This window comes from Musca autumnalis, unplaced genomic scaffold, assembly GCF_047663935.1.
Source record: "Musca autumnalis isolate F117 unplaced genomic scaffold, ASM4766393v1 scaffold_2, whole genome shotgun sequence".
NCBI classification, from domain to species: domain Eukaryota; kingdom Metazoa; phylum Arthropoda; class Insecta; order Diptera; family Muscidae; genus Musca; species Musca autumnalis.
Genome location: NW_027411755.1, coordinates 213079751 through 213101435, shown reverse-complemented (window position 1 = coordinate 213101435; position 21685 = coordinate 213079751). Strand labels below are relative to the sequence as shown.

The 21685-nt window shown below is 35.6% G+C and overlaps 1 protein-coding gene across 10 annotated transcripts in view; it reads right to left on the bottom strand.

Annotated features, from left to right (window-relative positions):
* The window catches only part of LOC141395239 (CUGBP Elav-like family member 1-B), a 569810-nt gene extending 550096 nt beyond the window's left edge, over positions 1–19714 (bottom strand). For 4 of the 10 annotated variants that reach the window (XM_073970819.1, XM_073970825.1, XM_073970829.1 and 1 more), the window contains exons 1-2: positions 19221–19714; positions 18981–19161 (exon numbers count right to left, since the gene is read on the bottom strand). The gene's annotated coding sequence lies outside the window, so the exon portion shown is untranslated. The remainder of the gene's footprint in view (positions 1–18980; positions 19162–19220) is intronic. The other 6 variants (XM_073970821.1, XM_073970827.1, XM_073970831.1 and 3 more) reach the window with 3 other exon arrangements.
* Positions 19715–21685: the final 1971 nt, after the last annotated feature.

Genomic DNA, 21685 nt, shown 5'->3' with positions numbered 1-21685 from the left:
AAAAATGTTTTTTGTTCTGACCGCTTTGGTATGTTAATTTGAAGACGTGGTCCAATGCCACAATTTTGTTACCTAGAAGTTATTTACCCCTTATTATAAAAAAGCCTAAATTGAAATGCCTCCAACAAATTTTCCGTTATATACGGTTGACATACCCGTGCACATTAAGTACAATTTTTTGCAAAAAGTTCTTCTAACCTTTCATGCCACAAATTCCGAATTTTGGTTGGAAAATGTGCAGAAGATCTTCAAAATACTCTAAATCTTCAAAATATCTCTTCTAATAAACGTGGATTGAAGTGGATATTTTTTAAATTAAACTTCTATATCCTCTGTCTATTCAAGGTCCAAATTTAAAGACAATATACATTTGTTCTTCTTTTAAAATACACTAAGTCGAGAGGTACCGTTATATGGGGATATACGAAAACGTGGATTTTTATGGTCGTTTTGAAGGCCGAAAATTTAACGGACCTATTCGGGTTCTGGGCGAAACCGCTAAAGATGAAACCTTGAATTGTGAATTGTGTGTGCGTTATTATTGTTGTGAAGGGGTGAGATAAAGTTTAGTGTATGTTAGTGAAGGGGTAAAACCATGAGTCAAATCTGAAATTTGCAATATGATAGTTTTTGAAATTCGAAATAAAAAATATGGTAGCTGTGCACTATAGGTAATTTGGACAGGTTTTTAGGCAAAAAGTCGATGGTGGCGGTGTGTACTTACTATTTTAAGAAATAATTTTCTTCAAAATGTTTATTACAGCAAAATAAATCGTATTTATTATTATTTGTCCGAAATTCTGCTACCGGGAATATCTTCAGCAAAGGGTTCTGAATAAATTACATAATTACCAAGGTGCGATTTGCGAAGGTGCCCTCCTTGCAGAAAAATATATTTTTTTAATTTTTTGTTTGGTGAAGGAAATATTAAACTAGGGATCATGATTGCGTGATTTATTTGGTCCTTTAAAAATATAATATTTATAAAGATCTTTTCGCAAATCAATATTTTAAACATATCAATGTTTATAAAAATCTTTTGGCGGATCAGTACTTTAGTTCATTGTAACCGTTTTTCTTTTGTTTTAACCGCGTTCATTGGATTGGAACGAATAAAATAGATAAAATGAGAATAAGGGGTAGGAAAAAGAAAAGTTGTTCGTTATATCCGGCGCTCGTTATAAACGTGTTCGTCTGTAAAATTCTTATTAAAGCCTACTTTTTAATATCATATGTGTTTTAAAGCTGGAATGAATATCCTAACAAATTGTAAAAAATTCTTCATGCGGGGTAACAATTTTTGTTTGTTATAATCGTGGTCGTTTTAAGAAGTTGAACCTGTGTACAAATATTAAGGAAACTTCTTTGGAAACATAAAACTTTGTTCGCTATAAACGTAGTAAACCGATGTTCGCTATATCCGTATTTTACGTTGTAATTCTTTGTTTTATTTTACTTTTGCATATAAAGCAATAAAAATGTATAAAAAGCCCACATATCCACCGCTATTTATTTTTGCCTCAAAAACAGGCCAAATTACCTATAGTGCTGTGTAGGGATGCGATACGGCAGATTTTGTTTTGTGAATTCTGACTACAATCGAAAAAATATTGGTAATAAAAATAGGTCTTAGTACGACAGAAACTCCAGTATTCACCATTCCCCTTTATATATATTTTGTTCCTTTCCGCATACGAAGTATATATAGACGGTAGAAGTATTGTGAGTTACTTATTTTCTTTAGGTCTGAGGGTATATCTCTATCGGCCAAGCCGACTGATGTTGTTTTATTTCATAAATCATATCAATATTTGTTTTCAATATTTAAATGAAATAAAAGGTCATTCATTCATTTGTGCAACAGGAAATATTTTATTAAAAAACAAAATTTTATTTAAATTAATTTCATAGTATTTTTTCAATTCTTTTTTTCAAGTGGTTTGTGCATGACCTTTTTAATACTTAAATTGAATTAACGTTATTTAAGTCATTAATAGGCAAAAGTTCATTCATTGCCGCTACAGGAAATCATTTTTGATCTCAAAAAGTTAGGGTGTAAAAATGGCGTAGCCATTTGTTTCTCACTATTTTCGTCAATTGCGCGAATCATAAATAAATCGTCAACAGAAATTCCTTAACTCGGGATTTCGGGTTTTTTCGGGGCAATTTTGAGACTGCAGGATTTGTTGAGACTTGCTACTAAAGGAGTACTTTGTGAAGTAAAAAATTAAATTGTCATTGAAAAATAAAGTAAATTGAAACAAATAAAATACTATTGTAATAAAAAACAGGAACAGAACTGGAAGAAATAACTGCCTTACCAAAAAAGCTAATTCGCAAGCTGATTATTATTACACAATGATCTTAAATGTTCATTTGTTCATAACCCTGGAACTGACCACCGACATCTGTTTTAAGAAACTCTCCTTGGCATATTCCTTTATGGAACATTTCCTAATTTATTTAAAATTATTACCTTCGTGGAGTAATTGATCAATTGTATTTTTAACAACTCATTTTACAGAGGATTATTATAGCCTACACCACTATGTGGGAGGGTATTATAAGTAGGTTTTGCCAAAAACTTTGTAACGCATCGCAATAATGGTCGAAGTCCCATACTTATGTATACCAAAATGAATGTCTGATGGCTGAGCCGATCTGGCTATGCGTGTCCGTCCCTCCGTCCGTCTGACCATCTAGACCTTGTAATCACGCTGCAGGGTGCAATTTGATCGGATCATCACGAGGGTTTCAGTGATAATGGGGGGTTCCATAGAGGAAGAATCCTATTGATTTTGGTGATGACCAGATAACATGCAGGCGTCAGAATGGTCAAAAAACTTATGTGGAAAGCATTCAACGTTTTATTCATATAGTTTGACGCACATCTCATTTTCCCATTTCTTATTTGAATTATACTGAAGAGTATCTCAACATTGGTTGGATGCGTTTCAACAATGAAGACATTCTGAACTTTAAAATATTCCCAACTGGTAATGAAACTAAACCACCTGAGCTTTAGATTAATTCAAAATGTGTCATTTATGGTTAAATATTAGAGTTATTGCAAACGGAGCTAAGCTATCACAATTTTCATATTATGAAGTTTTCACTTTAATGTCAAATACCTCTGCTTTTATTTGGTGTGTTAACGACATGTAAAATGTTAATCAAGACCAGCAACGTTTTCAATCAATAACCAGTAGATGTCGGCAGAAGTCAAATATAAAATTAAATATAAATCATTTTGGTTCAGTTCGCCATAAATCATTCGGTATAAAAGCCAGATAGGTGAAAACTGTAGAAATGTTTACGAGTGAAAAGCTTATGCACAGGGGTAGTGCTGTAGTGTATCCAATTGTCTGCCCGTCCCGACTATAGCCTTTACTCACTTGTGTTTTCATATGTGGATAAAACACAATTAAGATCCCCGGAATTCGGGATTTGAGTAATCCCAAGAAACCCCGGGTTTTTAGGATTTGGGATTTAGGGATCGCCATCGCTACTACACAGATATGTTATTGTAATGATTGCCTGTTCCGTTATGATGTTGCCAAATCATTTCTATTGAGCTAAATACATTTTATGACAGAACGTAATGGCCCCTTAATTTAAAAAAGTGGGTACAAGTATGGGTTCCTCTCCATTTCATTTCTCTATAATACCAACCAAACTCGCTTATAAACATTCATATCGTCACCATAAATGCCCGAAGACGTAACCCACAAAATCAAAACTTTACAGGAGAAGCAAAAAACGTTATAAAATTAAAAACTGTTTTATGGAATAATTATCTTATGAGGTCGAGTATTTGGGATATTATCAATCCTATACGAATGGGAGTAATTAATGAAACCAAAACCACGGAAACACTTGGTTTTGGGATCCGTGATTACAGCAAAATCTGCAATATTATCACATTTTCCGAAATGCCATTTCTTGAATAGGATCGTTATTTTTGCATGTATTTTAGCTTTATGTATCAGAAAACATCAACAAGTAAAAAAGCATTAAGTTCGGCCGGGCCGAACTTTTCATACCCTCCACCATAAAATATTCATTCCTGTCCCCAACTTTAAGTGAGTACGTTAAAATGTCAGATAATGTACATAAAATGCTTCATTCGGGAGGCCCTTTTTATGGTGCCTATATCTAACTGTTGACAATTTTTGGTGGGCTAGAAATTATGAGGTACTGTTATATAGGGGTTATAATAAAACATGGGCCTATGTTGACAGTTTTTGATGGGAGCCTTTAATGTCAAATAACTCCTAATTCGGTTAAAAAATTTAGCTAGAATCCTCAAAATATCGAAAATCGGTACATGACGTGGGAACTTCAAATGTCATTAACAGCTAGTTCGGAGGTATCTGGGCTATACGAAAATATGAACTTAAATGAACAATTTTTGTTGCAGAATTTCAAATGTCAAATGTTCAAATTACAGATAATTCGGTTAAAACTTGTTGGTAAAATTCTCAAAATACCTGAAATCGGGCGGTAACGTTATATGGGGGCTATTCCAAAACATGGACCTATGTCCACTAGTTATATAAGTTTATTGATATTTAAGAAACCTAAATGTAAATTGATAGCTAAATCGGTCTCAAAATGTAGATAAAAACGTCAAAATGCCGTAATTTGGGGGTACCGTTATATGGGGGCTATACCAAAACTTGGACCTAGGTCCACAACTTTTTTTATATAAGTTTATTGATACTTAAGAAGCCTAAATTTCAAATTATAGCTAAATCGGTCTAAAAATGTAGCTACAAACGTCAAAATACCGCAAATCGGGGGGTACCGTTATTTGGGGGCTATACCAAAACGTGGACCTATGTCCACAAGTTTTGTAATATATGTTTGTTGACACTTAAGAACCCTAAATGTCAAATTATAGCCAAATCGGTCTGAAAATGTAGCTAAAAACTTCAAAATACCGTAAATCGTGGGGTACCGTTATATGGGGGCTATACCAAAACGTGGACTTATGTCCACAAGTTTTGTCACATAAGTTTATTGACATTTAAGAACCCTAAATGTCAAATTATAGCTAAATCGGTCTGAAAATGTAACTAAACCCGTCAAAATACCGTAAATCGGGGGGGTACCGTTATATGGGGGCTATACCAATACGTGGACCTATGTCCACAACTTTTGTTATATAAGTTTATTGACTTTTAAGAACCCCAAATGTCAAATTATAGCTACATCGGTCTGAAAATGTAGCTAAAAACGTCAAAATACCGCAAATCGGGGGGTACCGTTATATGGGGGCTATACCAAAACGTGGACCTATGTCCACAACTTCTAATTTATAAGTTTATTAACACTTAAGAACCCTAAATGTCAAATTATAGCTACATCGGTCTGATAACGTAGCTAAAAACGTCAAAATACCGTATATCGGGGGGTACCGTTATATGGGGGCTATACCAAAACGTGGACCTATGTCCACAACTTTTGTTATATAAGTTTATTGATACTTAAGAACCCTAAATTTCAAATTATAGCTAAATCGGTCTAAAAGTGTAGCTAAAAACGTCAAAATACCGCAAATCGGGGGGTACCGTTATATGGGGGCTATACCAAAACGTGGACCTATGTCCACAAGTTTTGTTATATATGTTTGTTGACACTTAAGAACCCTAAATGTCAAATTATAGCCAAATCAGTCTGAAAATGTTGCTAAAAACGTCAAAATACCGTAAATCGGGGGGTACCGTTCTATGGGGGCTATACCAAAACGTGGACCGATATAGCCCATCATCGAACTTGACCTGCCTGCAAACAAAAGACGCATTTTCCCAAAATTTCAGCGTCCTATCTCTATTTTTGTGGATGCTAGAGTGATTACCACAGACGGACGGACGGACGGACGGACGGACGGACGGACGGACGTGCTCAGATCGACTTAGAATTTTACCCTGATCAAGAATATATATACTTTATAGGGTCGCAAATGAGTATTTCAATGCGTTACAAACGGAAAAACAAACTTAATATACCCTCCATACTATGGTGGAGGGTATAAAAAACGAATTTCGATTTGCGTGTGGGTTACGTCTTCGGGCATTTATGGTGACGATATACATATACACACCTACAATAATAATTTCATATTTATCTCTCTCGCAACCTCAAATACATGTTATATTTTTAAAATTCTGTGTTGAGAACAATAAATCGTTTCCTTCATCAACAGTATTTGTATTTTTGGTTTATTTAATATTTACTTTTATTGTTTACTCTCTTTTTTTATGTGGTTGACAGATAGTACACTGATGTGACGTATAGTTGAAACATACAACAATATACAACTTGACAATTATTAAGTCTTTTAACGAATATTTCCATTTAGAAAATTCCAAAAATATTCTCAATATGACAGACACATTTGACATATTGTGTGACGTTCATTCGTTCGGTCGCACATTGAATTTATTTTAAGTCTTACGACAAACAAGGTTTGTTTGAATGACAATGCACATTTTATGAATGAGTAGTAGAGAAAGTGTCATTGTCGCCTCGTTATCTATTTGCATAAAATTAACCTACATTTCTGGTATCAATCCGGAACTTATGTGACAACACGAAATGCATCTTAAGGGAAATATTTTAATATTTTGCATATGCTCAAGTCTGGATAATAAATTGACATAAAATATTCGAAATGCATAGATGATAGATAAGTATATTGAAAAATAAATGATTTAAAAATGTATATGATATGTACTAGAATCAGGTCACTCAAAATAAATGAAACTCAAAATGATTTTATTAAACAAAGTTGGATTTTACAAAAGAATATAAAAGATATTTGCTTAGTCATAATTGAATAAAAAATTATAACTAGAATTGGTTACCGATTACATTTTACTGTAATGATTGTATTGTGATAAACTATAGTTTGGAAGATTGCCACATTAAATTTTCTTTTTATTGTATATGTATTTAAATTCCTAGATGCCTTTACCTCTCTCATCAGTCAGATAGTTAATCATAACTATCTTCTGAATTCAGCAGCAGGAGGCATCTTGCACTTTTTTTAATTTATGTGATTTTTGAAATCAAATTTATTCATTAAAAGATAAAACTTATTTTATTTCTCTCACCTTTTTTGGAGTATAGAGAATAATTATAATTGTGGAGATATAAACGATAAGATAATCCACATGTATTTTATTAAGATACGACATTACAGCCAGACATTTGTTCATTCTCTCACTCACTGAATAGTCAGTCCATTCCCTTCATATGTGGTAAACATTTATTTATCAAAACGTAAACAATATTTGTTCAGGGATCTTAATAAATCAAATTTGATAACAACACAGGTAAGGAGAATAAACTCAGAGCTGTGAATATTAACCCATAAACGGCAAAGGCAAATTAAAAAATAGCTTATTATTAGAAAATATGATAGGAAAATGCAAAATGGGCTAAAGCTTAACCATGCGAGGAATTCTCAAATCACAATTACAATTTTTTGAATTAAATATGGTACTGTTGAATTATCACGCTCCTGTGTATATCCCTGGGTGATGTGAAGAAAATTGAATGTTTCAGCCTGCACTTCGTTTCTAAATAGTATGAAAATTCTTTGGAAATTAAGGCAATTTTTTTCTTTCTTGTCGTATAAAAAATTATTTTTTTTGCCGACGGGTTTTTCTTTTATACCACACAGAGAACAAACTCACTCAGAGACAACTTTTTTACCCTACACCACACTGTGGTAAGGGGTGTTATTCCTTTCTGCATTTATAGGTAACATACAAAAGGAAACGAGGGCCCATCTCGTAGTTCCTTTTAGGGATATACATAGAATCACTTTCTAAGTCGATATATGCATGTCAGTCCGTATTTGGGGCACCAAAAACGCTTTATATGTCCGATCTTGATGAAATCTGAAGTGTGTGACAGAATTAGGTCCAGAAACAAGATTATCAAAACATATTGTAATCGATTCAGATTTGAATATAGCTCCCATATATATTTTCTCCCGATTTTAGGTATTTAGTGCACCAATCATGCTATATATGTCTGATTTTGATTATATTTAAAGCGTGTGAAGGAATTAGGTCTAGCAACAAGTTTGCGAAATTATATTCAAATCGGTTCAGATTGGATATAGTTCCTATATACATTTCGCCTGATTTTAGCTATTTGGTGCACAAATCACGCTATATATGTCCAATTTCGATGAAATGAGTGTCGGAATTTGGTCTAGAAACAAGTTTGCCAAATTATATTGAAATCGGTTCAGATATGGATATAGCTCCCATATATATTTTCGACCGTTTTTATGTATATGGTGCACCAATCACGCTATGTTGCCAGGAAGCATGGACTTGTCCACGGAAAATATAATTTGTCTGTAAACAGGGCCACAAAGAACATCATCAGTATAAATTTCCAAAAGGATCTCCGAACAGACCCTAAACTGCACTTGGACACAATTGTTGAACCGATATGGGCCATTTTTGACGTTAAACTGTGTTTGGACAAAATATGACGAAGGCAATAATTTGGACCAAACCAGTTCGAGAGTTATTGTGCTCTCCAGCTACAACATATGGTGCCATAGGGGTTTTTTAAAATTTTTGGGCTGTTTCCCAAGAAGTATGGACTTGCCACAGAAAAAAACTTTTACCGTCGTAATAGTTGCAGCGAATGCAAGTTGCTTCGACAAAAATCGAAGTGATTCGAGAGCAGGTCTTAAAGTGAACTTATCCGAAGTTTTGTGTAGGAGGCACCGGAAGGATTAGAAAAATATTGTCCATATTCGAACCTGATCTATATCTTGTAGATATATTAGGACGTGTAAAGTGTGGACCAAATCGGTCACTCCCTTCAAGAATTATCGTGCGCACAATGTTTCCGAACATTTTTGAACATTTATGGAGGAGGTGCCTGAAGGAGTGCACCGATATGGCTTATCTTCTAACTTAAACTAAGTTTGGACAAAATATTACAAAGGCTAAATTTTGGACCGAATCGGCAGATCCATTCGAGAGTTATACTGCACTCTAACCACTACACACGGTGTTATGGGTTTTTGTTTACCTTTAGGCTATTTTCTCAGGAAGTATGGACTTGCCCTTGATAAAACTTGTGCCGTCGTATGGAAGACAGTGATTACAAGTTTTTACAACAAAAATCAAAGCGATTCGAGAGCAGGTCTTAAACTGAACTTTTCCGAAATTTTGTGTGGGAGGTACCCGAAGGATTGGACCGATCGAGTCCATATTGAAACTTAATCTAAGTCTGGTATAAGCTTCACGATGTGCAAAGTATGGACCAAATCGGTTACTGCCTTCAAGAGTTATCGTGCTCACAAATTTTCCGAAAATGTTTGAACTTTTGTGGGTGAGGTACCGGGAGGAGTGGACCGATATAACCCATCTTCGAACTTAAACTAAATTTGGACAAAATATTGCGAAAGCCATTTGAACTTTTGTGGGGGAGGTACCGGAAGGAGTGGACCGATATAACCCATCTTCGAACTTAAACTAAGCTTGGACATAATATTGCGAAAGTCAAATTTTGGACCAAATCGGTTCATCCGCTCGAGAGTTATCGTGCGGACCAGACCTACGGACGGACATTGCTAAATCGGCTCCGAATTGTCTGAAACACATTTCAACCAAATATACTTGGGATCTAAAACCATTATTTCGATGAGACACATTTTGCCCGTATGAAAGTGTATATACCCTCGTTAGCATAAATGCTGAGGGTATAAAAAGATGGCTAAATTGTCTTTTCTATACAAAAGGCTGGTTGAATTAAATTTTTCTATTGAAAAAGTTCGCTGAATTGATTTTTTCTATAGAAATAGTTCGATGAATTTAATTTTTCTCTAGAAAAAAGTTAGCTGAATTGACCATTTCTATACAAATAGTTTGCTGAATGGACTTTTTATAAAGAAATAGTTCGTTGAATTGATTTATCTAGGAAGTAACTGGCTGAACTGCCTTTTTCTATTGAAAGAAGTTCGCTGAATTGATTTTTTCTATAGAAATAGCTCGCTGAATTGACTTTCTCTAGAAAAAAGTTAGCTGAATTGACGATTTCTGTACAAATAGTTTGCTGAATTGAATTTTTATTTAGAAAAAGTTCGCTGAATTGACTTTTTGTATAGAAATACAGTCGCTTATAACGTCGTCGTTTAAAAACGTCATAACGACGAAATTCAAAAGTCCCGAATTTCTGCCCTTTATATTCCACACAAATAAATAGCGCTTATAACGTCATATCGGTTGTAACGTCCGTTTTTTGTGAAATATTTGAATTTTGCTATCGGTTATAACGTTGCAACATACGAAGAAGAAAAAATTTCTCTCAATATTTTATTGTATGTACATTTTTTTAAACTCAAACAACAACAAAATACCAAACATGTGCGCAACAAGTTCGAAGGTGGGGTTGAACAACTGATTTACGCCTCACATAAAGGCGCTCTCAAGTCAATTAAGCTTGAATTGTTTCCACCCAATGTCATATCTGTTTTATGGACCAAGGTGTAATAAAATCATTAAAATCACATTGCCGGAATAGGAAAATATCCACTATCCTGGCAAGAATGGAAATGGTCAAAGTACGAAATTAAATGTGTTGGATGTCGTGTTATTGTTAGATGAAGCGTGGAAAATTTTAACATTTTCTGTCATTGCTAATTCTGAAGTCATTTATCTTCATTCTCATTTCTCCCAGCACGTAGAAAATGTTGATGAATAAGTTGCCACCGATGACAATGTTTTCTTATCTGCCACATATAACGACGACATAATGTTGGAAGATGAAGGAAATTCTAACGAAGAAATTGTGGATACTACAGAACCATAATTTCAATTACCGTCAGTGTCAGAGGCCTGTCAAAAATGTATTTACACAGAAGATGTTGCAAGCAAAGAATGTGTTTTAAAAAACCCTTTCATAGTTTCCGAATATTTTCAAACTTTTTGGGGGAGGTACCTGAAGGAGTAGACCGATATGGCCCACCTTCTAACTTAAACTAAGTTTGGACAAAATATTACGATAGCCAAATCTTGGACCAAATCGGCTCATCCGTTTGAGAATTATCGTGCGCACCAGCCAGACGGACGGACGGACATTGCTAAATCGACTCCAAATTGTCTGAAACACATTTCGTCCAAACATACTTGGGGTCTAAAACCATTATTTCGATGAGGCACATTTTGCCCGTATGAAAGTGTATATACCCTTTCTAGCCTAAAGGCTGAGGATATAAAAAGTAATAAAACAACGTATTTATACCCAAAAGTCACTACACATAATATAATTCCACCTCTTTCATAAGTATCGTAACGACTATCGCTTATAGCGTCCGATTTTGGTCCATCCCTTGACCGACGTTATAAGCTATTTCGGCTGTACATGTATTTGAAAAAAATGTACATGCGAATTTTATAACCATACACTCTGTTTTTCGACAACCAACGCACAAAAAAACCTTAGAAAAACGATTAGAAATCGGTATGAAATTTCTTAAGATTCTTCCGAAATTTGATTTGCTGGGATGAGGCTTTCGATCTGACTAATCCACCTTTGACATTGCGGTAAATCCATTCCTTTTTTCGACAATAAAGCGGCTTTCAACAACCCTATTCATTTGAAGGTATTCTATATCTTTGTCTGAATCTGGTATCCCCCTGAATGCTCATTCGATTTTCTAAGGCATGATAAACATAAAGAGAACCGAATCTCAGTTAAACCCCTCTCCGAACAGTTTTATACCAAAATATTCTTCAGGCAAGGATACATCGAACGTGTTGGATGTACGATCGTTTTGGACCACTACCTTATTGCGGCAAAGGTACATACCCGTCTAAACGTTGAAATAAAGCACGAACAGATACAACGCGGATGTTGGACATCGGTAAGCTGCAATCACAACAGATAGCCACAGCATATTCAACTGGCCCAATTGTTTAATTAAAACACTTTTCATCCCGATAATATATAAGCACAACGCCAAAATGTTGCCCACTCCAGGCAAACAGCCGCATAATATATACTTTAGTACCAGAGACCTCCACGAAGGAGTGTCGTGCTGCTACCGAAGAGAAAAATGCCGCAATATGTTGCAACGAGTAGTGCCCGAGAGTGGAAACGCGAGAAAAGTAGATAGTAGAAACGGAGGCGACACGCTGATAAGGTGTATTTATCACGTTGCTTGCTTATGACATTGACATCATGGGACGATCAGTAAAGGAGGTAACTGATATTTTTAAGAAGGTCAAAGGAGAATCTGCTAAGGTGGGACTGGCGGTAAACGGCGAGAATACCAAGTTGATGGCGTCGAAGAGCAATGCGTCCATAGAGTTCGGACTAAAAGTGGAAGTTGGTTCCTATAATTTTGAGGTAGTTAAAGAGTTCGTCTACCAATGCACCAACAAACAACATCAATTGCGAAACAAGAAGAATTGTATTGTATAGCAGATGCTACTTTGGCTTGTGCAGGCCAAAAAAATAATTTTTCGTGTTTTTTTTTTAAATAAACTACCAATATTTTTAAGTAGATCTTTTTTCTACCTGAAAGAGCACATCTCAAACGTCTGGAATTTTTGTTGTTGAAAAAATAGCATAGTCTTGTGGTAAATGGCTACCTCCGAAACCCTTTTTTATACCCTACACCACACTATGGTAAGGGTTATTATGTCTTTGTGCATTTGCATGTAACATACAAAAGGAAACGGAATAGACCCATAGTTCCTTTTGGGGATATACATATAATCACTTTCAGAGTCGATTTATGCATGTCCGTCCGTCTGTCCATGTATTTTTGTTCGCAACGTACAGGTCGCATTTTTTGTTCGATTCAGCTGAAAATTGGGGACTACAATTTTTTTAGCCATGGGAAGAACGCTATTGCTTTTGGTGAAAATCGGTTCAGATTTGGATATAGTTCCCATATATATTTTCGCCCGATTTCACGTATTTGCTCCACCAAACACGCAATATATGTCTGATTTTGATGAAATTTGGAATGTGTGACTGAATTCGGTCTAAAAATAAATGTGCCAAATTATATCGAAATCGGTTCAGATTTGGATATAGCTTCCATATATATTTTCGGCCGATTTCGCGTATTTGCTGCACCAAACACGCTATATAAGTCCGATTTCAATGATATTTGGAATGTGTGACTGAATTTGGTCTAGAAATAAGTGTGCCAAATTATATCGAAATCGGTTCAGATTTGGATATAGCTCCCATATATATTTTCTGCCGATTTCACTTATTTTCTGTACCAAACACGCTATATATGTCCGATTTCGATGAAATTTGAAATGTGTGACTGAATTCGGTCTAGAAATAAATGTGCTGAATTATATCGAAATCGGTTCAGATTTGGATATAGCTCCCATATATATTTTCTGCCGATTTCACTTATTTTCTGTACCAAACACGCTATATATGTCCGATTTCGATGAAATTTGAAATGTGTGACTGAATTCGGTCTAGAAATAAATGTGCTGAATTATATCGAAATCGGTTCAGATTTGTATATAGCGCCCATATATATTTTCGGCCGATTTCACGTATTTGCTGCACCAAAAACGCTATGTACGTACGATTTTGATGAAATTTGGAATGCGTGACTGAATTCGGCCCGGAAATAAATTTGCCAAATTATATCGAAATCGGTTTTACATATTCACAGTGGTGTAGGGTATCATATAGTCGGCACCGCCCGACTTTGATCCTTTCCTCACTGGTTTTGTAAAAGCGTTTGCGGTGCCAACGATAGCTCGAAAACGGATGGGCCTAACTTCGTTTATTTTTGTGGACGTTTTAAGAACCTAATAATCTTGTTAATAAGCGAAGCAGAATTTTAAAAAATTGATTTAAAAAATTATTGGCTGGCAAAGTCAAAATTTTGATTTTAACGAAAAAAATTTACCTCTTTTTGTCCAAAAATCGAGCAACATTTTTTTGTTAAAACCTGCTCCGATCAAGTTGACATTTTTTGCGGCAGACTCTATGGTACCTGTACTCAAAATAAGCCAATAATATTTTTTCGATTTTTTGAAAGTGACAAGTAGAGGTAACCCCTTATGAACAAAGTCACATCTCGTCAAACAAAAACAACGCTTTACAAAACACTGATACTACCTGTGCTAATGTATGGTTCCGAAGCCTGGGTACTTGCGCAAGCAGACAAGGCAGTGTTTGGTGTGCTTGAGAGAAAACTTCTTCGAAAGATCGAAGACGGTGAATATCGATGTCGTATGAATAGAGATGGACAGTGGGTAAATACCCAATGGGTAAATACCCGGTAAATTGGGTAAATACCGGGTAAATACCCATTTGTGGGTATTTATTTGGGTATTTACTATATTGAATCGCTATTACAACATCTTAGACCCTATTTCTGGGTTTAGGTTATGAAATCGATTCAAAATGGATAGTTTTACAATACTTTAAACTAGTGGGTAAATACTTGGGTAAATACCCGAGTATTTACCCAAGTGTTGGGTAAAAACTCATTAACTGCCGAACCACTTGACGTAGGCTGACAAAATTTGGCTCAAATCTTACTTATGTCAAATGAACTTTTGGTACTGAACATGGGGTCTCTGGGTCCATGTTTTGATATAGCCCCCATATATCCGTATCTCCCGATTTAAGGTCATTTTTACCTATTAGCCTCATTGCACATCATATTGGCTGAAATTTGGCATAGTGAATTCTCAATAAGTAGAAAATACCCTTGCAAAAACTTGACAACATAGGTCCACGTTTTCTAATAGCCCCCATATAAGGGTACCCCGATTTCGAGTATTTACCCAAATGTTGGGTAACAACTCTTTAACTGCCAAACCACTTGACGTAGGCTGACAAAACTTGGCATAAATCTTTCTTATATCAAAAGAATTTCTGGTACTGAACATGGGGTCTCTGGGTCCATGTTTTGATATAGCCTCCATATAGCCGTACCTCCCGATTTAAGGTATTTTTCATCTATTAGCCACATTTTACAACCAAATTGGCTGTAATTTGGCACAGTGAGTCCTCAATGAGTATAAAATATCCTTGCAAACATTTGTCAACGTAGGTCCACGCTTTCTTGTAGCCCCCATATATGGGTACCACGATTTCGAGTATTTACCCAAATATTGGGTAAAAACGCCTTATCTGCGGAACCAATTGACGTTGGCTGACAAAATTTGGCTCAAAACTTTCTTATACCAATAGTATTAAACGTAGTGAAACTGGAGTCACTGGGTCCATGTTTTGGTATAGCCCCCATATAGCCGTACCTCCCGATTTAAGGTTTTTTTCATCTCTTAGCTACATTTTACAACCAAATTGGCTGTAATTTGGCACAGTGAGTCCTCAATGAGTATAAAATATCCTTGGAAACATTTGTCGACGTAGGTCCACGCTTTCTTATAGCCCCCATATATGGGTACCCCGATTTCAAGTATTTACCCAAATTTTGGGTAAAAAACTCTTTAACTGTCGAACCACTTGACGTTGGCCGACAAAATTTGGCTCAAAACTTTCTTATATTAATAGTATTAAAGGTATTGAAAATGGAGTCCCTAGGTCCACTTTTTGACATAGCCGTACCTCCCGATTCCAGAAACCCATATTGGGGCTACAAGAAAACGTAGACCTACGTTGACAAATGTTTGCAAGGATATTTTATACTCATTGAGGACTCACTGTGCCAAATTACAGCCAATTTGGTTGTAAAATGTGGCTAATAGATGAAAAATACCTTAAATCGGGAGGTACGGCTATATGGGGGCTATATCAAAACATGGACCCAGAGACCCCATGTTCAGTACCAGAAGTTCTTTTGACATAAGAGAGATTTATGCCAAGTTTTGTCAGCCTACGTCAAGTGGTTCGGCAGTTAAAGAGTTTTTACACAACATTTGGGTAAATCCTCGAAATTGGGGTACCCTTATATGGGGGCTATTAGAAAACGTGGACCTATGTTAACAAATTTTTGCAAGGATATTTTCTACATATTGAGAACTCACTGTGCCAAATTGCAGCCACTATGATTGTACAATGAGGCAAATAGACAAAAAATACCTTAAATCGGGAGGTACGGTTATATGGGGGCTATATCAAAACATGGACCCAGAGACCCCATTTTCAATGCTAGATATTCTCTTGACATAAGTAAGATTTGAGCCAAATTTTGTCAGCCTACGTCAAGTGGTTCGGCAGATAATGAGTTTTTACCCAACACTTGGGTAAATACTCGGGTATTTACCCATGTATTTACCCACTAGTTTAAAGTATTGTAAAACTATCCATTTTGAATCGATTTCATAACCTAAACGCAGAAATAGGGTCTAAGATGTTGTATTAGCGATTCAATATAGTAAATACCCAAATAAATACCCACAAATGGGTATTTACCCACCGTGTGGGTATTTACCGGGTAAATACCCGGTAAATACCATCTCTACGTATGAACTACGAGCTGTATGGACTATACAACGACATCAGTATAGATAAACGTATCGAGATGCAACGATTGCGTTGGCTAGGCCATGTCATAAGAATAAGCGATGATGAACCCGCTAAAAAGGCGTATAAATACGTTCCACATGGCGGTGCACGCAGAATTGGCAAGCCTAAGCTTATATGGAGCAAATAAGTGGATGAAGAGATGAAAAGGCACGGTATTCCAGAAAGCGAAGCAGTAAACAAAGAGAATTGGAGATCTTTTCTTAGTTCGGCTTATAGAACAAATGTTCTGTAATGGGCCAGCTAAGTAAGTATCCCACCAAAATGGCTGCATTTTGGTATTTAGTCTACGTTGATGGTCTGAAAATTTCTACATGAAATGTGTCGGTATAGGTCCACGTCTTCATATAGTCTCCATAAAACGGTACCACCCGATTTCGGTGTTTTCAAGGGTCTAGCTTTAATATCCCACCTAAATGGCTGAAATTTGGTATTTAGTCTTCGTTGGGCGTATAAAAATATTCACCTGAAATTTGTCGGTATAGATCTACGTCTTCATAATGTCGCCCGATTTTCGGTATTTTGAAGGTTTTAGCCTCATTATCACACACGGTACTTCCTGATTATCGGAATTTTGAATTTTGTGGTCTCAATATCTCACCGACATGGCTGAAATTTGGTATTTAGTCTTCGTTGGAGGTATAAAACTTGTTACATGAAATCCGTCGTTATAGGTCCACGCCTTCATATAGCCCTCATAAAACGATACCTCCCCATTTTCGGTATATTGAAGGTTGTGACCTTAATATTCAACCGAAATGGCTGAAATTTGCTATTAAGTCTTAGTTGGATATATAGAACTTTCCAACAGAAATTTGTCCGTATAGGACTTCATATAGTCGCAGTAAAACGGCACCCACGGACTTTCGATATTTTGAATGTTTTAGGCGGGGTACAAACCATTATATCAAATCCACAACATCACATGGAAAAAATCACGTTTTGCTATAGTCCCAATGTAAGGGTACCGCCCGATTTAAGATTTTTCGAAGATTTTTCTACCAAATTGGTTGTTTATTATAAAAAATCGATCCATATACATTAGGCCGGGGCGATTTGTGTGGAAGAAAAAAAAACCTTAATGGGCCCTTCGCGTTTCTGATTCTTGCGAGTGAGCTGAGCAGAAAAGTCCACTACGTCTACGATGAAAATCGAGCATCCCGATTTTGACTTCAAGTTTTTTATTGACTTTTTTTGAATATTTTGGCATATAACAGATATTATTCACCCCTTTAATAGAAAAAAGGATCAATAGAAATCCGTTGTGAAAAAGAAGATATGTCCGTGTAAATTTGAAAATGTAAGTCACCCAGATTTTCTCTATTTTACCGTTATAAAATAATAAAACGAAGTGACCCAAACGAACGAAAGGTATTTTCGTTGTCTATGGACCCCAACACGATAGAATTTTATGACAGAACCCTTGAATATTTGTCTGGTCAACTTTTGTCGCACAGTGTCATTTATCGATATTTTCCGAAAATGTGCTCTTTCTCAATGCCGAAACTGCCTGAAGGAGATTTCCAATACTTTCGCGATGTACTAGAGAGTCCTTAATTATTGTGTTGGCTACAATTTGGTCTTTGTGTTGGATCGCAAATCTCAATGGTTTACCTGTTATATGCCAAAATATTCAACAAAAGTTAATAAAAAACTTCAAGTCAAAATCGGGAGGCTAGATTTTCATCGTAGGCATATGGTCCAGTGGACTTTTTGCTCAACTCAATTCCAGGAATCAGAAACGCGAAGGGCCCATTGAGGTTTTCAAATCGCCCCGGCCTAATATACACACATATACATATGAAGGTTTTAGTCTAACCCCCATGAACCAACATTGCTCAACTTTAAGTATTTGGTATTGTGTGTAGTCAGAGGATAGAAAGAACAACGATGAGCTTTTTTAAAGAGTGTTGCTACATTTTCCTTCTGTAGTGGATGTATTTTGGAAAACCAGAAAATTATTAGTATAAAGTGATTATCATCAGTTAAAATATTCTCCTTCAAGTAATTAGAATTAACATAGAGAAAGAGCTTAGTTGTTACTAATTGTTCATATTTACTTCAATACAGTGGTGGTGGAGGTTATAAACATTTCTGCTCGGCCGAACTTTACGCCCTTCTTACTTGTTGTCGTATGAACTTGTAGGTTATAAATATAAGGTGAGTGCATACAGGTAAAAGACTTCTAAATGGATTCCTATGTAAAGAATACCATTTAGAGTCCTTAAGAATTTAAAGGTCCTGTATCTACAAAAATTTTGTATGAATTGGCAATCTATTGAGAATATCTTAAATGGCAAATATCCTTTAATAGATATTCTGTCTATAGAATAACTCCATCGGGTCTTTTATACATCAAAGTGCTCTGAAGAACCATTTATCTAGGGAAGACCTACTCAGACATGTCAATGTCGGTCGTTACGTTTACTCGGGACTAAACCAAACCATCTACTTACATACATATATTCAAAATAGATTGTGTACAGTTTTTTATCCACTGATATCGTTTGATATCATCGTATAGTACGAGTAGTTCTCAATGGTATTACATCGACAGCAATTCTCTGTAAAGTCGTCTATATATAGAAGGATTTTTTTCTATCTGTAGCAGTTGTATAAAATATCTGTCGATATATTCTAGAAGCAAACAAAATTAACAATTCTGCAATATTTAAATACGAATCGTTGCCACTCACTTAAATGTTTAGCCAAATATGAAAAGCATTTTTGTTCTTTACTATATTCATGTAATGCTAAATTTTCCAGTTCCATTTGCTTAAAGGGTTAAAATCTATATTTCCACTTGTTATAATAACCAATTCAATATTTTCCATTTGTGTATAATCTTCTTTGTGATTTCCTCTTGATTTGGCAGATTTATATTTTTATTGTGTTTCTCTCATTTATGATAAATTACAATACTGATATGAATTAAATAGCACACAAATACACACACCGGATGAGTATTGTTTCAACGGAATGAAAACACCGAACGAATCAAAGCATATGGAGATTATAGAACAGATATATAGAGCAGAACAGAATAATTGTACACAAATGATTCGGAAAACGTTATAACGTAGTAGCGTCTGGTCGAAAATACACAAAGCGATAGTTTTGATATCCGTTCGATAATAACAATAAATATAAACTAAACTTTATAAGTTCAATAAAAGCAATAACGACCAACAAAAAAAGGACAACAACACCAACAACTTTCAAAGGACATACATGTACACCTCTTCACAGTTAGTCACTAGTCGATGTACAAGCACAGCAAATATTGTCTGTCTAACTTTTTCTTGTCTGTCCATTTAATTTTTCATAGTATATGTATGTGACGAAGCTAACATGTGTACATATGTATGAACGGATAACACCACCGCATTATTATTTGTTGTTTTTTTATTTCCTTTCATCGAACGTTGGCTACAAAATCACCGGTTAAAACGGAAACCGAAACTCTTTGAAAAAAGCAAAACTCAACTAAGGCAGACAGACAAACAGACAGATACACATGTAAAATATTATTGATGTATTTCATCGGAATACACAGTCAGTGACACATACACACATATGTACATACATATGAGTATGTGAGCATTGAACTCCCCTGGTCCTTAATCACACCAAACCAAAAACGCAAACCCAGTGGTAAAATGTGTAGTTTGTCGATAAGTAATCATTATTAACTGTCAAATCCATTAAAACTAACACATTTTCCCGTTTATTCTCACAAAAACACACGCAAATGGACAGGCAAAAGTAGGAGATAGTCCTCACACACATATGTATGTATTTAGCTTCACTTTTATGCATAACTAAACCGCTGAGTAGTACAACAAGCGTTACGAATACCCACTTTCTTTACTCGTATGAACGTAATACAATCCTCTCCCACTTGTTCGCTGTCCTTTTGCCTTATACTCCTCATGCAGAGACAATGAATTTGTAACAACAACTACTCTCGTATATCACATACGGAAGGATATAAAACATGACTACTTTTAACGATTCACTGACCACCAACTATTCAAAAAACCGATTGACTCACACATACACACTCATGAAAAAATATCCTTACTCATCGAAACCAGCACGCCAGTACACGCAAACGAGCGAACGGAAGTGTGCGGTGTAAAATAAGTACTCTTTAATCGGTCACCCAGTTAAGTATACATGTATGGTTTTGTATGTACAACCAGCCACCCAACCATCCTTCCATTCATCTATTCTGCCAGCTATCAATCCAAAAGAACTATTCATTCGTTTCAGCTGAATGAACAAATTGTACAGGGACGTACTAATTGACAACGGTAATGAGGTGAAAGGATTTCCATGTGGTGTGCGGGAAGAATAGCAGGGAGTATACGAACACATGTATGCTAATAGTTGAGGTATATAACGCTATTTTTAAGTCGTCGACTATAACTACTTGTGACAAAGTCTAGAGATAGACTATCAATCAATTAATGAACTGCATAACTGTACAAGATATAGCTAACACAAAAACAAAGAAGATATGCGTAAAGTTCGGCCGGGCCGAACTTTTTATGTGGAGGGTATAAAAACGAACTGTATTGAAGTAAATAGAAACAATTAGTTTCCTTTCGTTTATGAGAGTACTAGCAAATGCCCGCTACTTCGTATGCGGAAAGGGAACAAAATATATATAAACAATATTTAATACGGGAATGGTGAATACTGGAGATTCTGTTGTACTAAGACCTATTTTTATTAACAATATTTTTTTCGATTGTAGTCAGAATTTGCATAAAAAATCTGAAGTATCGCATCCCTACACAACTACCATATTTTTTATTTCGAATTTCCAAAACTACGTATCATATTGCAAATTTCAGATTTGACTCCTGGTTTTAACCCATCACTAACACAGCATTCCCTTCCAGTACGAATTTCCAAACACTAAACTTTATCTCACGCCTTCACAACAACAATCACGCACATTTACAATGCAAGGTTCTAGCTTTAGCGGTTTCGCCCAGAACCCGAATAGGTCCGTTAAATTTTCGGCATTCAAAATGGCCATAAAAATGCAAAATGACCATAAAAATCCTCGTTTTCGTATATCCCCATATAACGGTACCTCTCGACTTAGTGTATTTTAAAAGATTACTTCCTTATATTCAACATATATCCT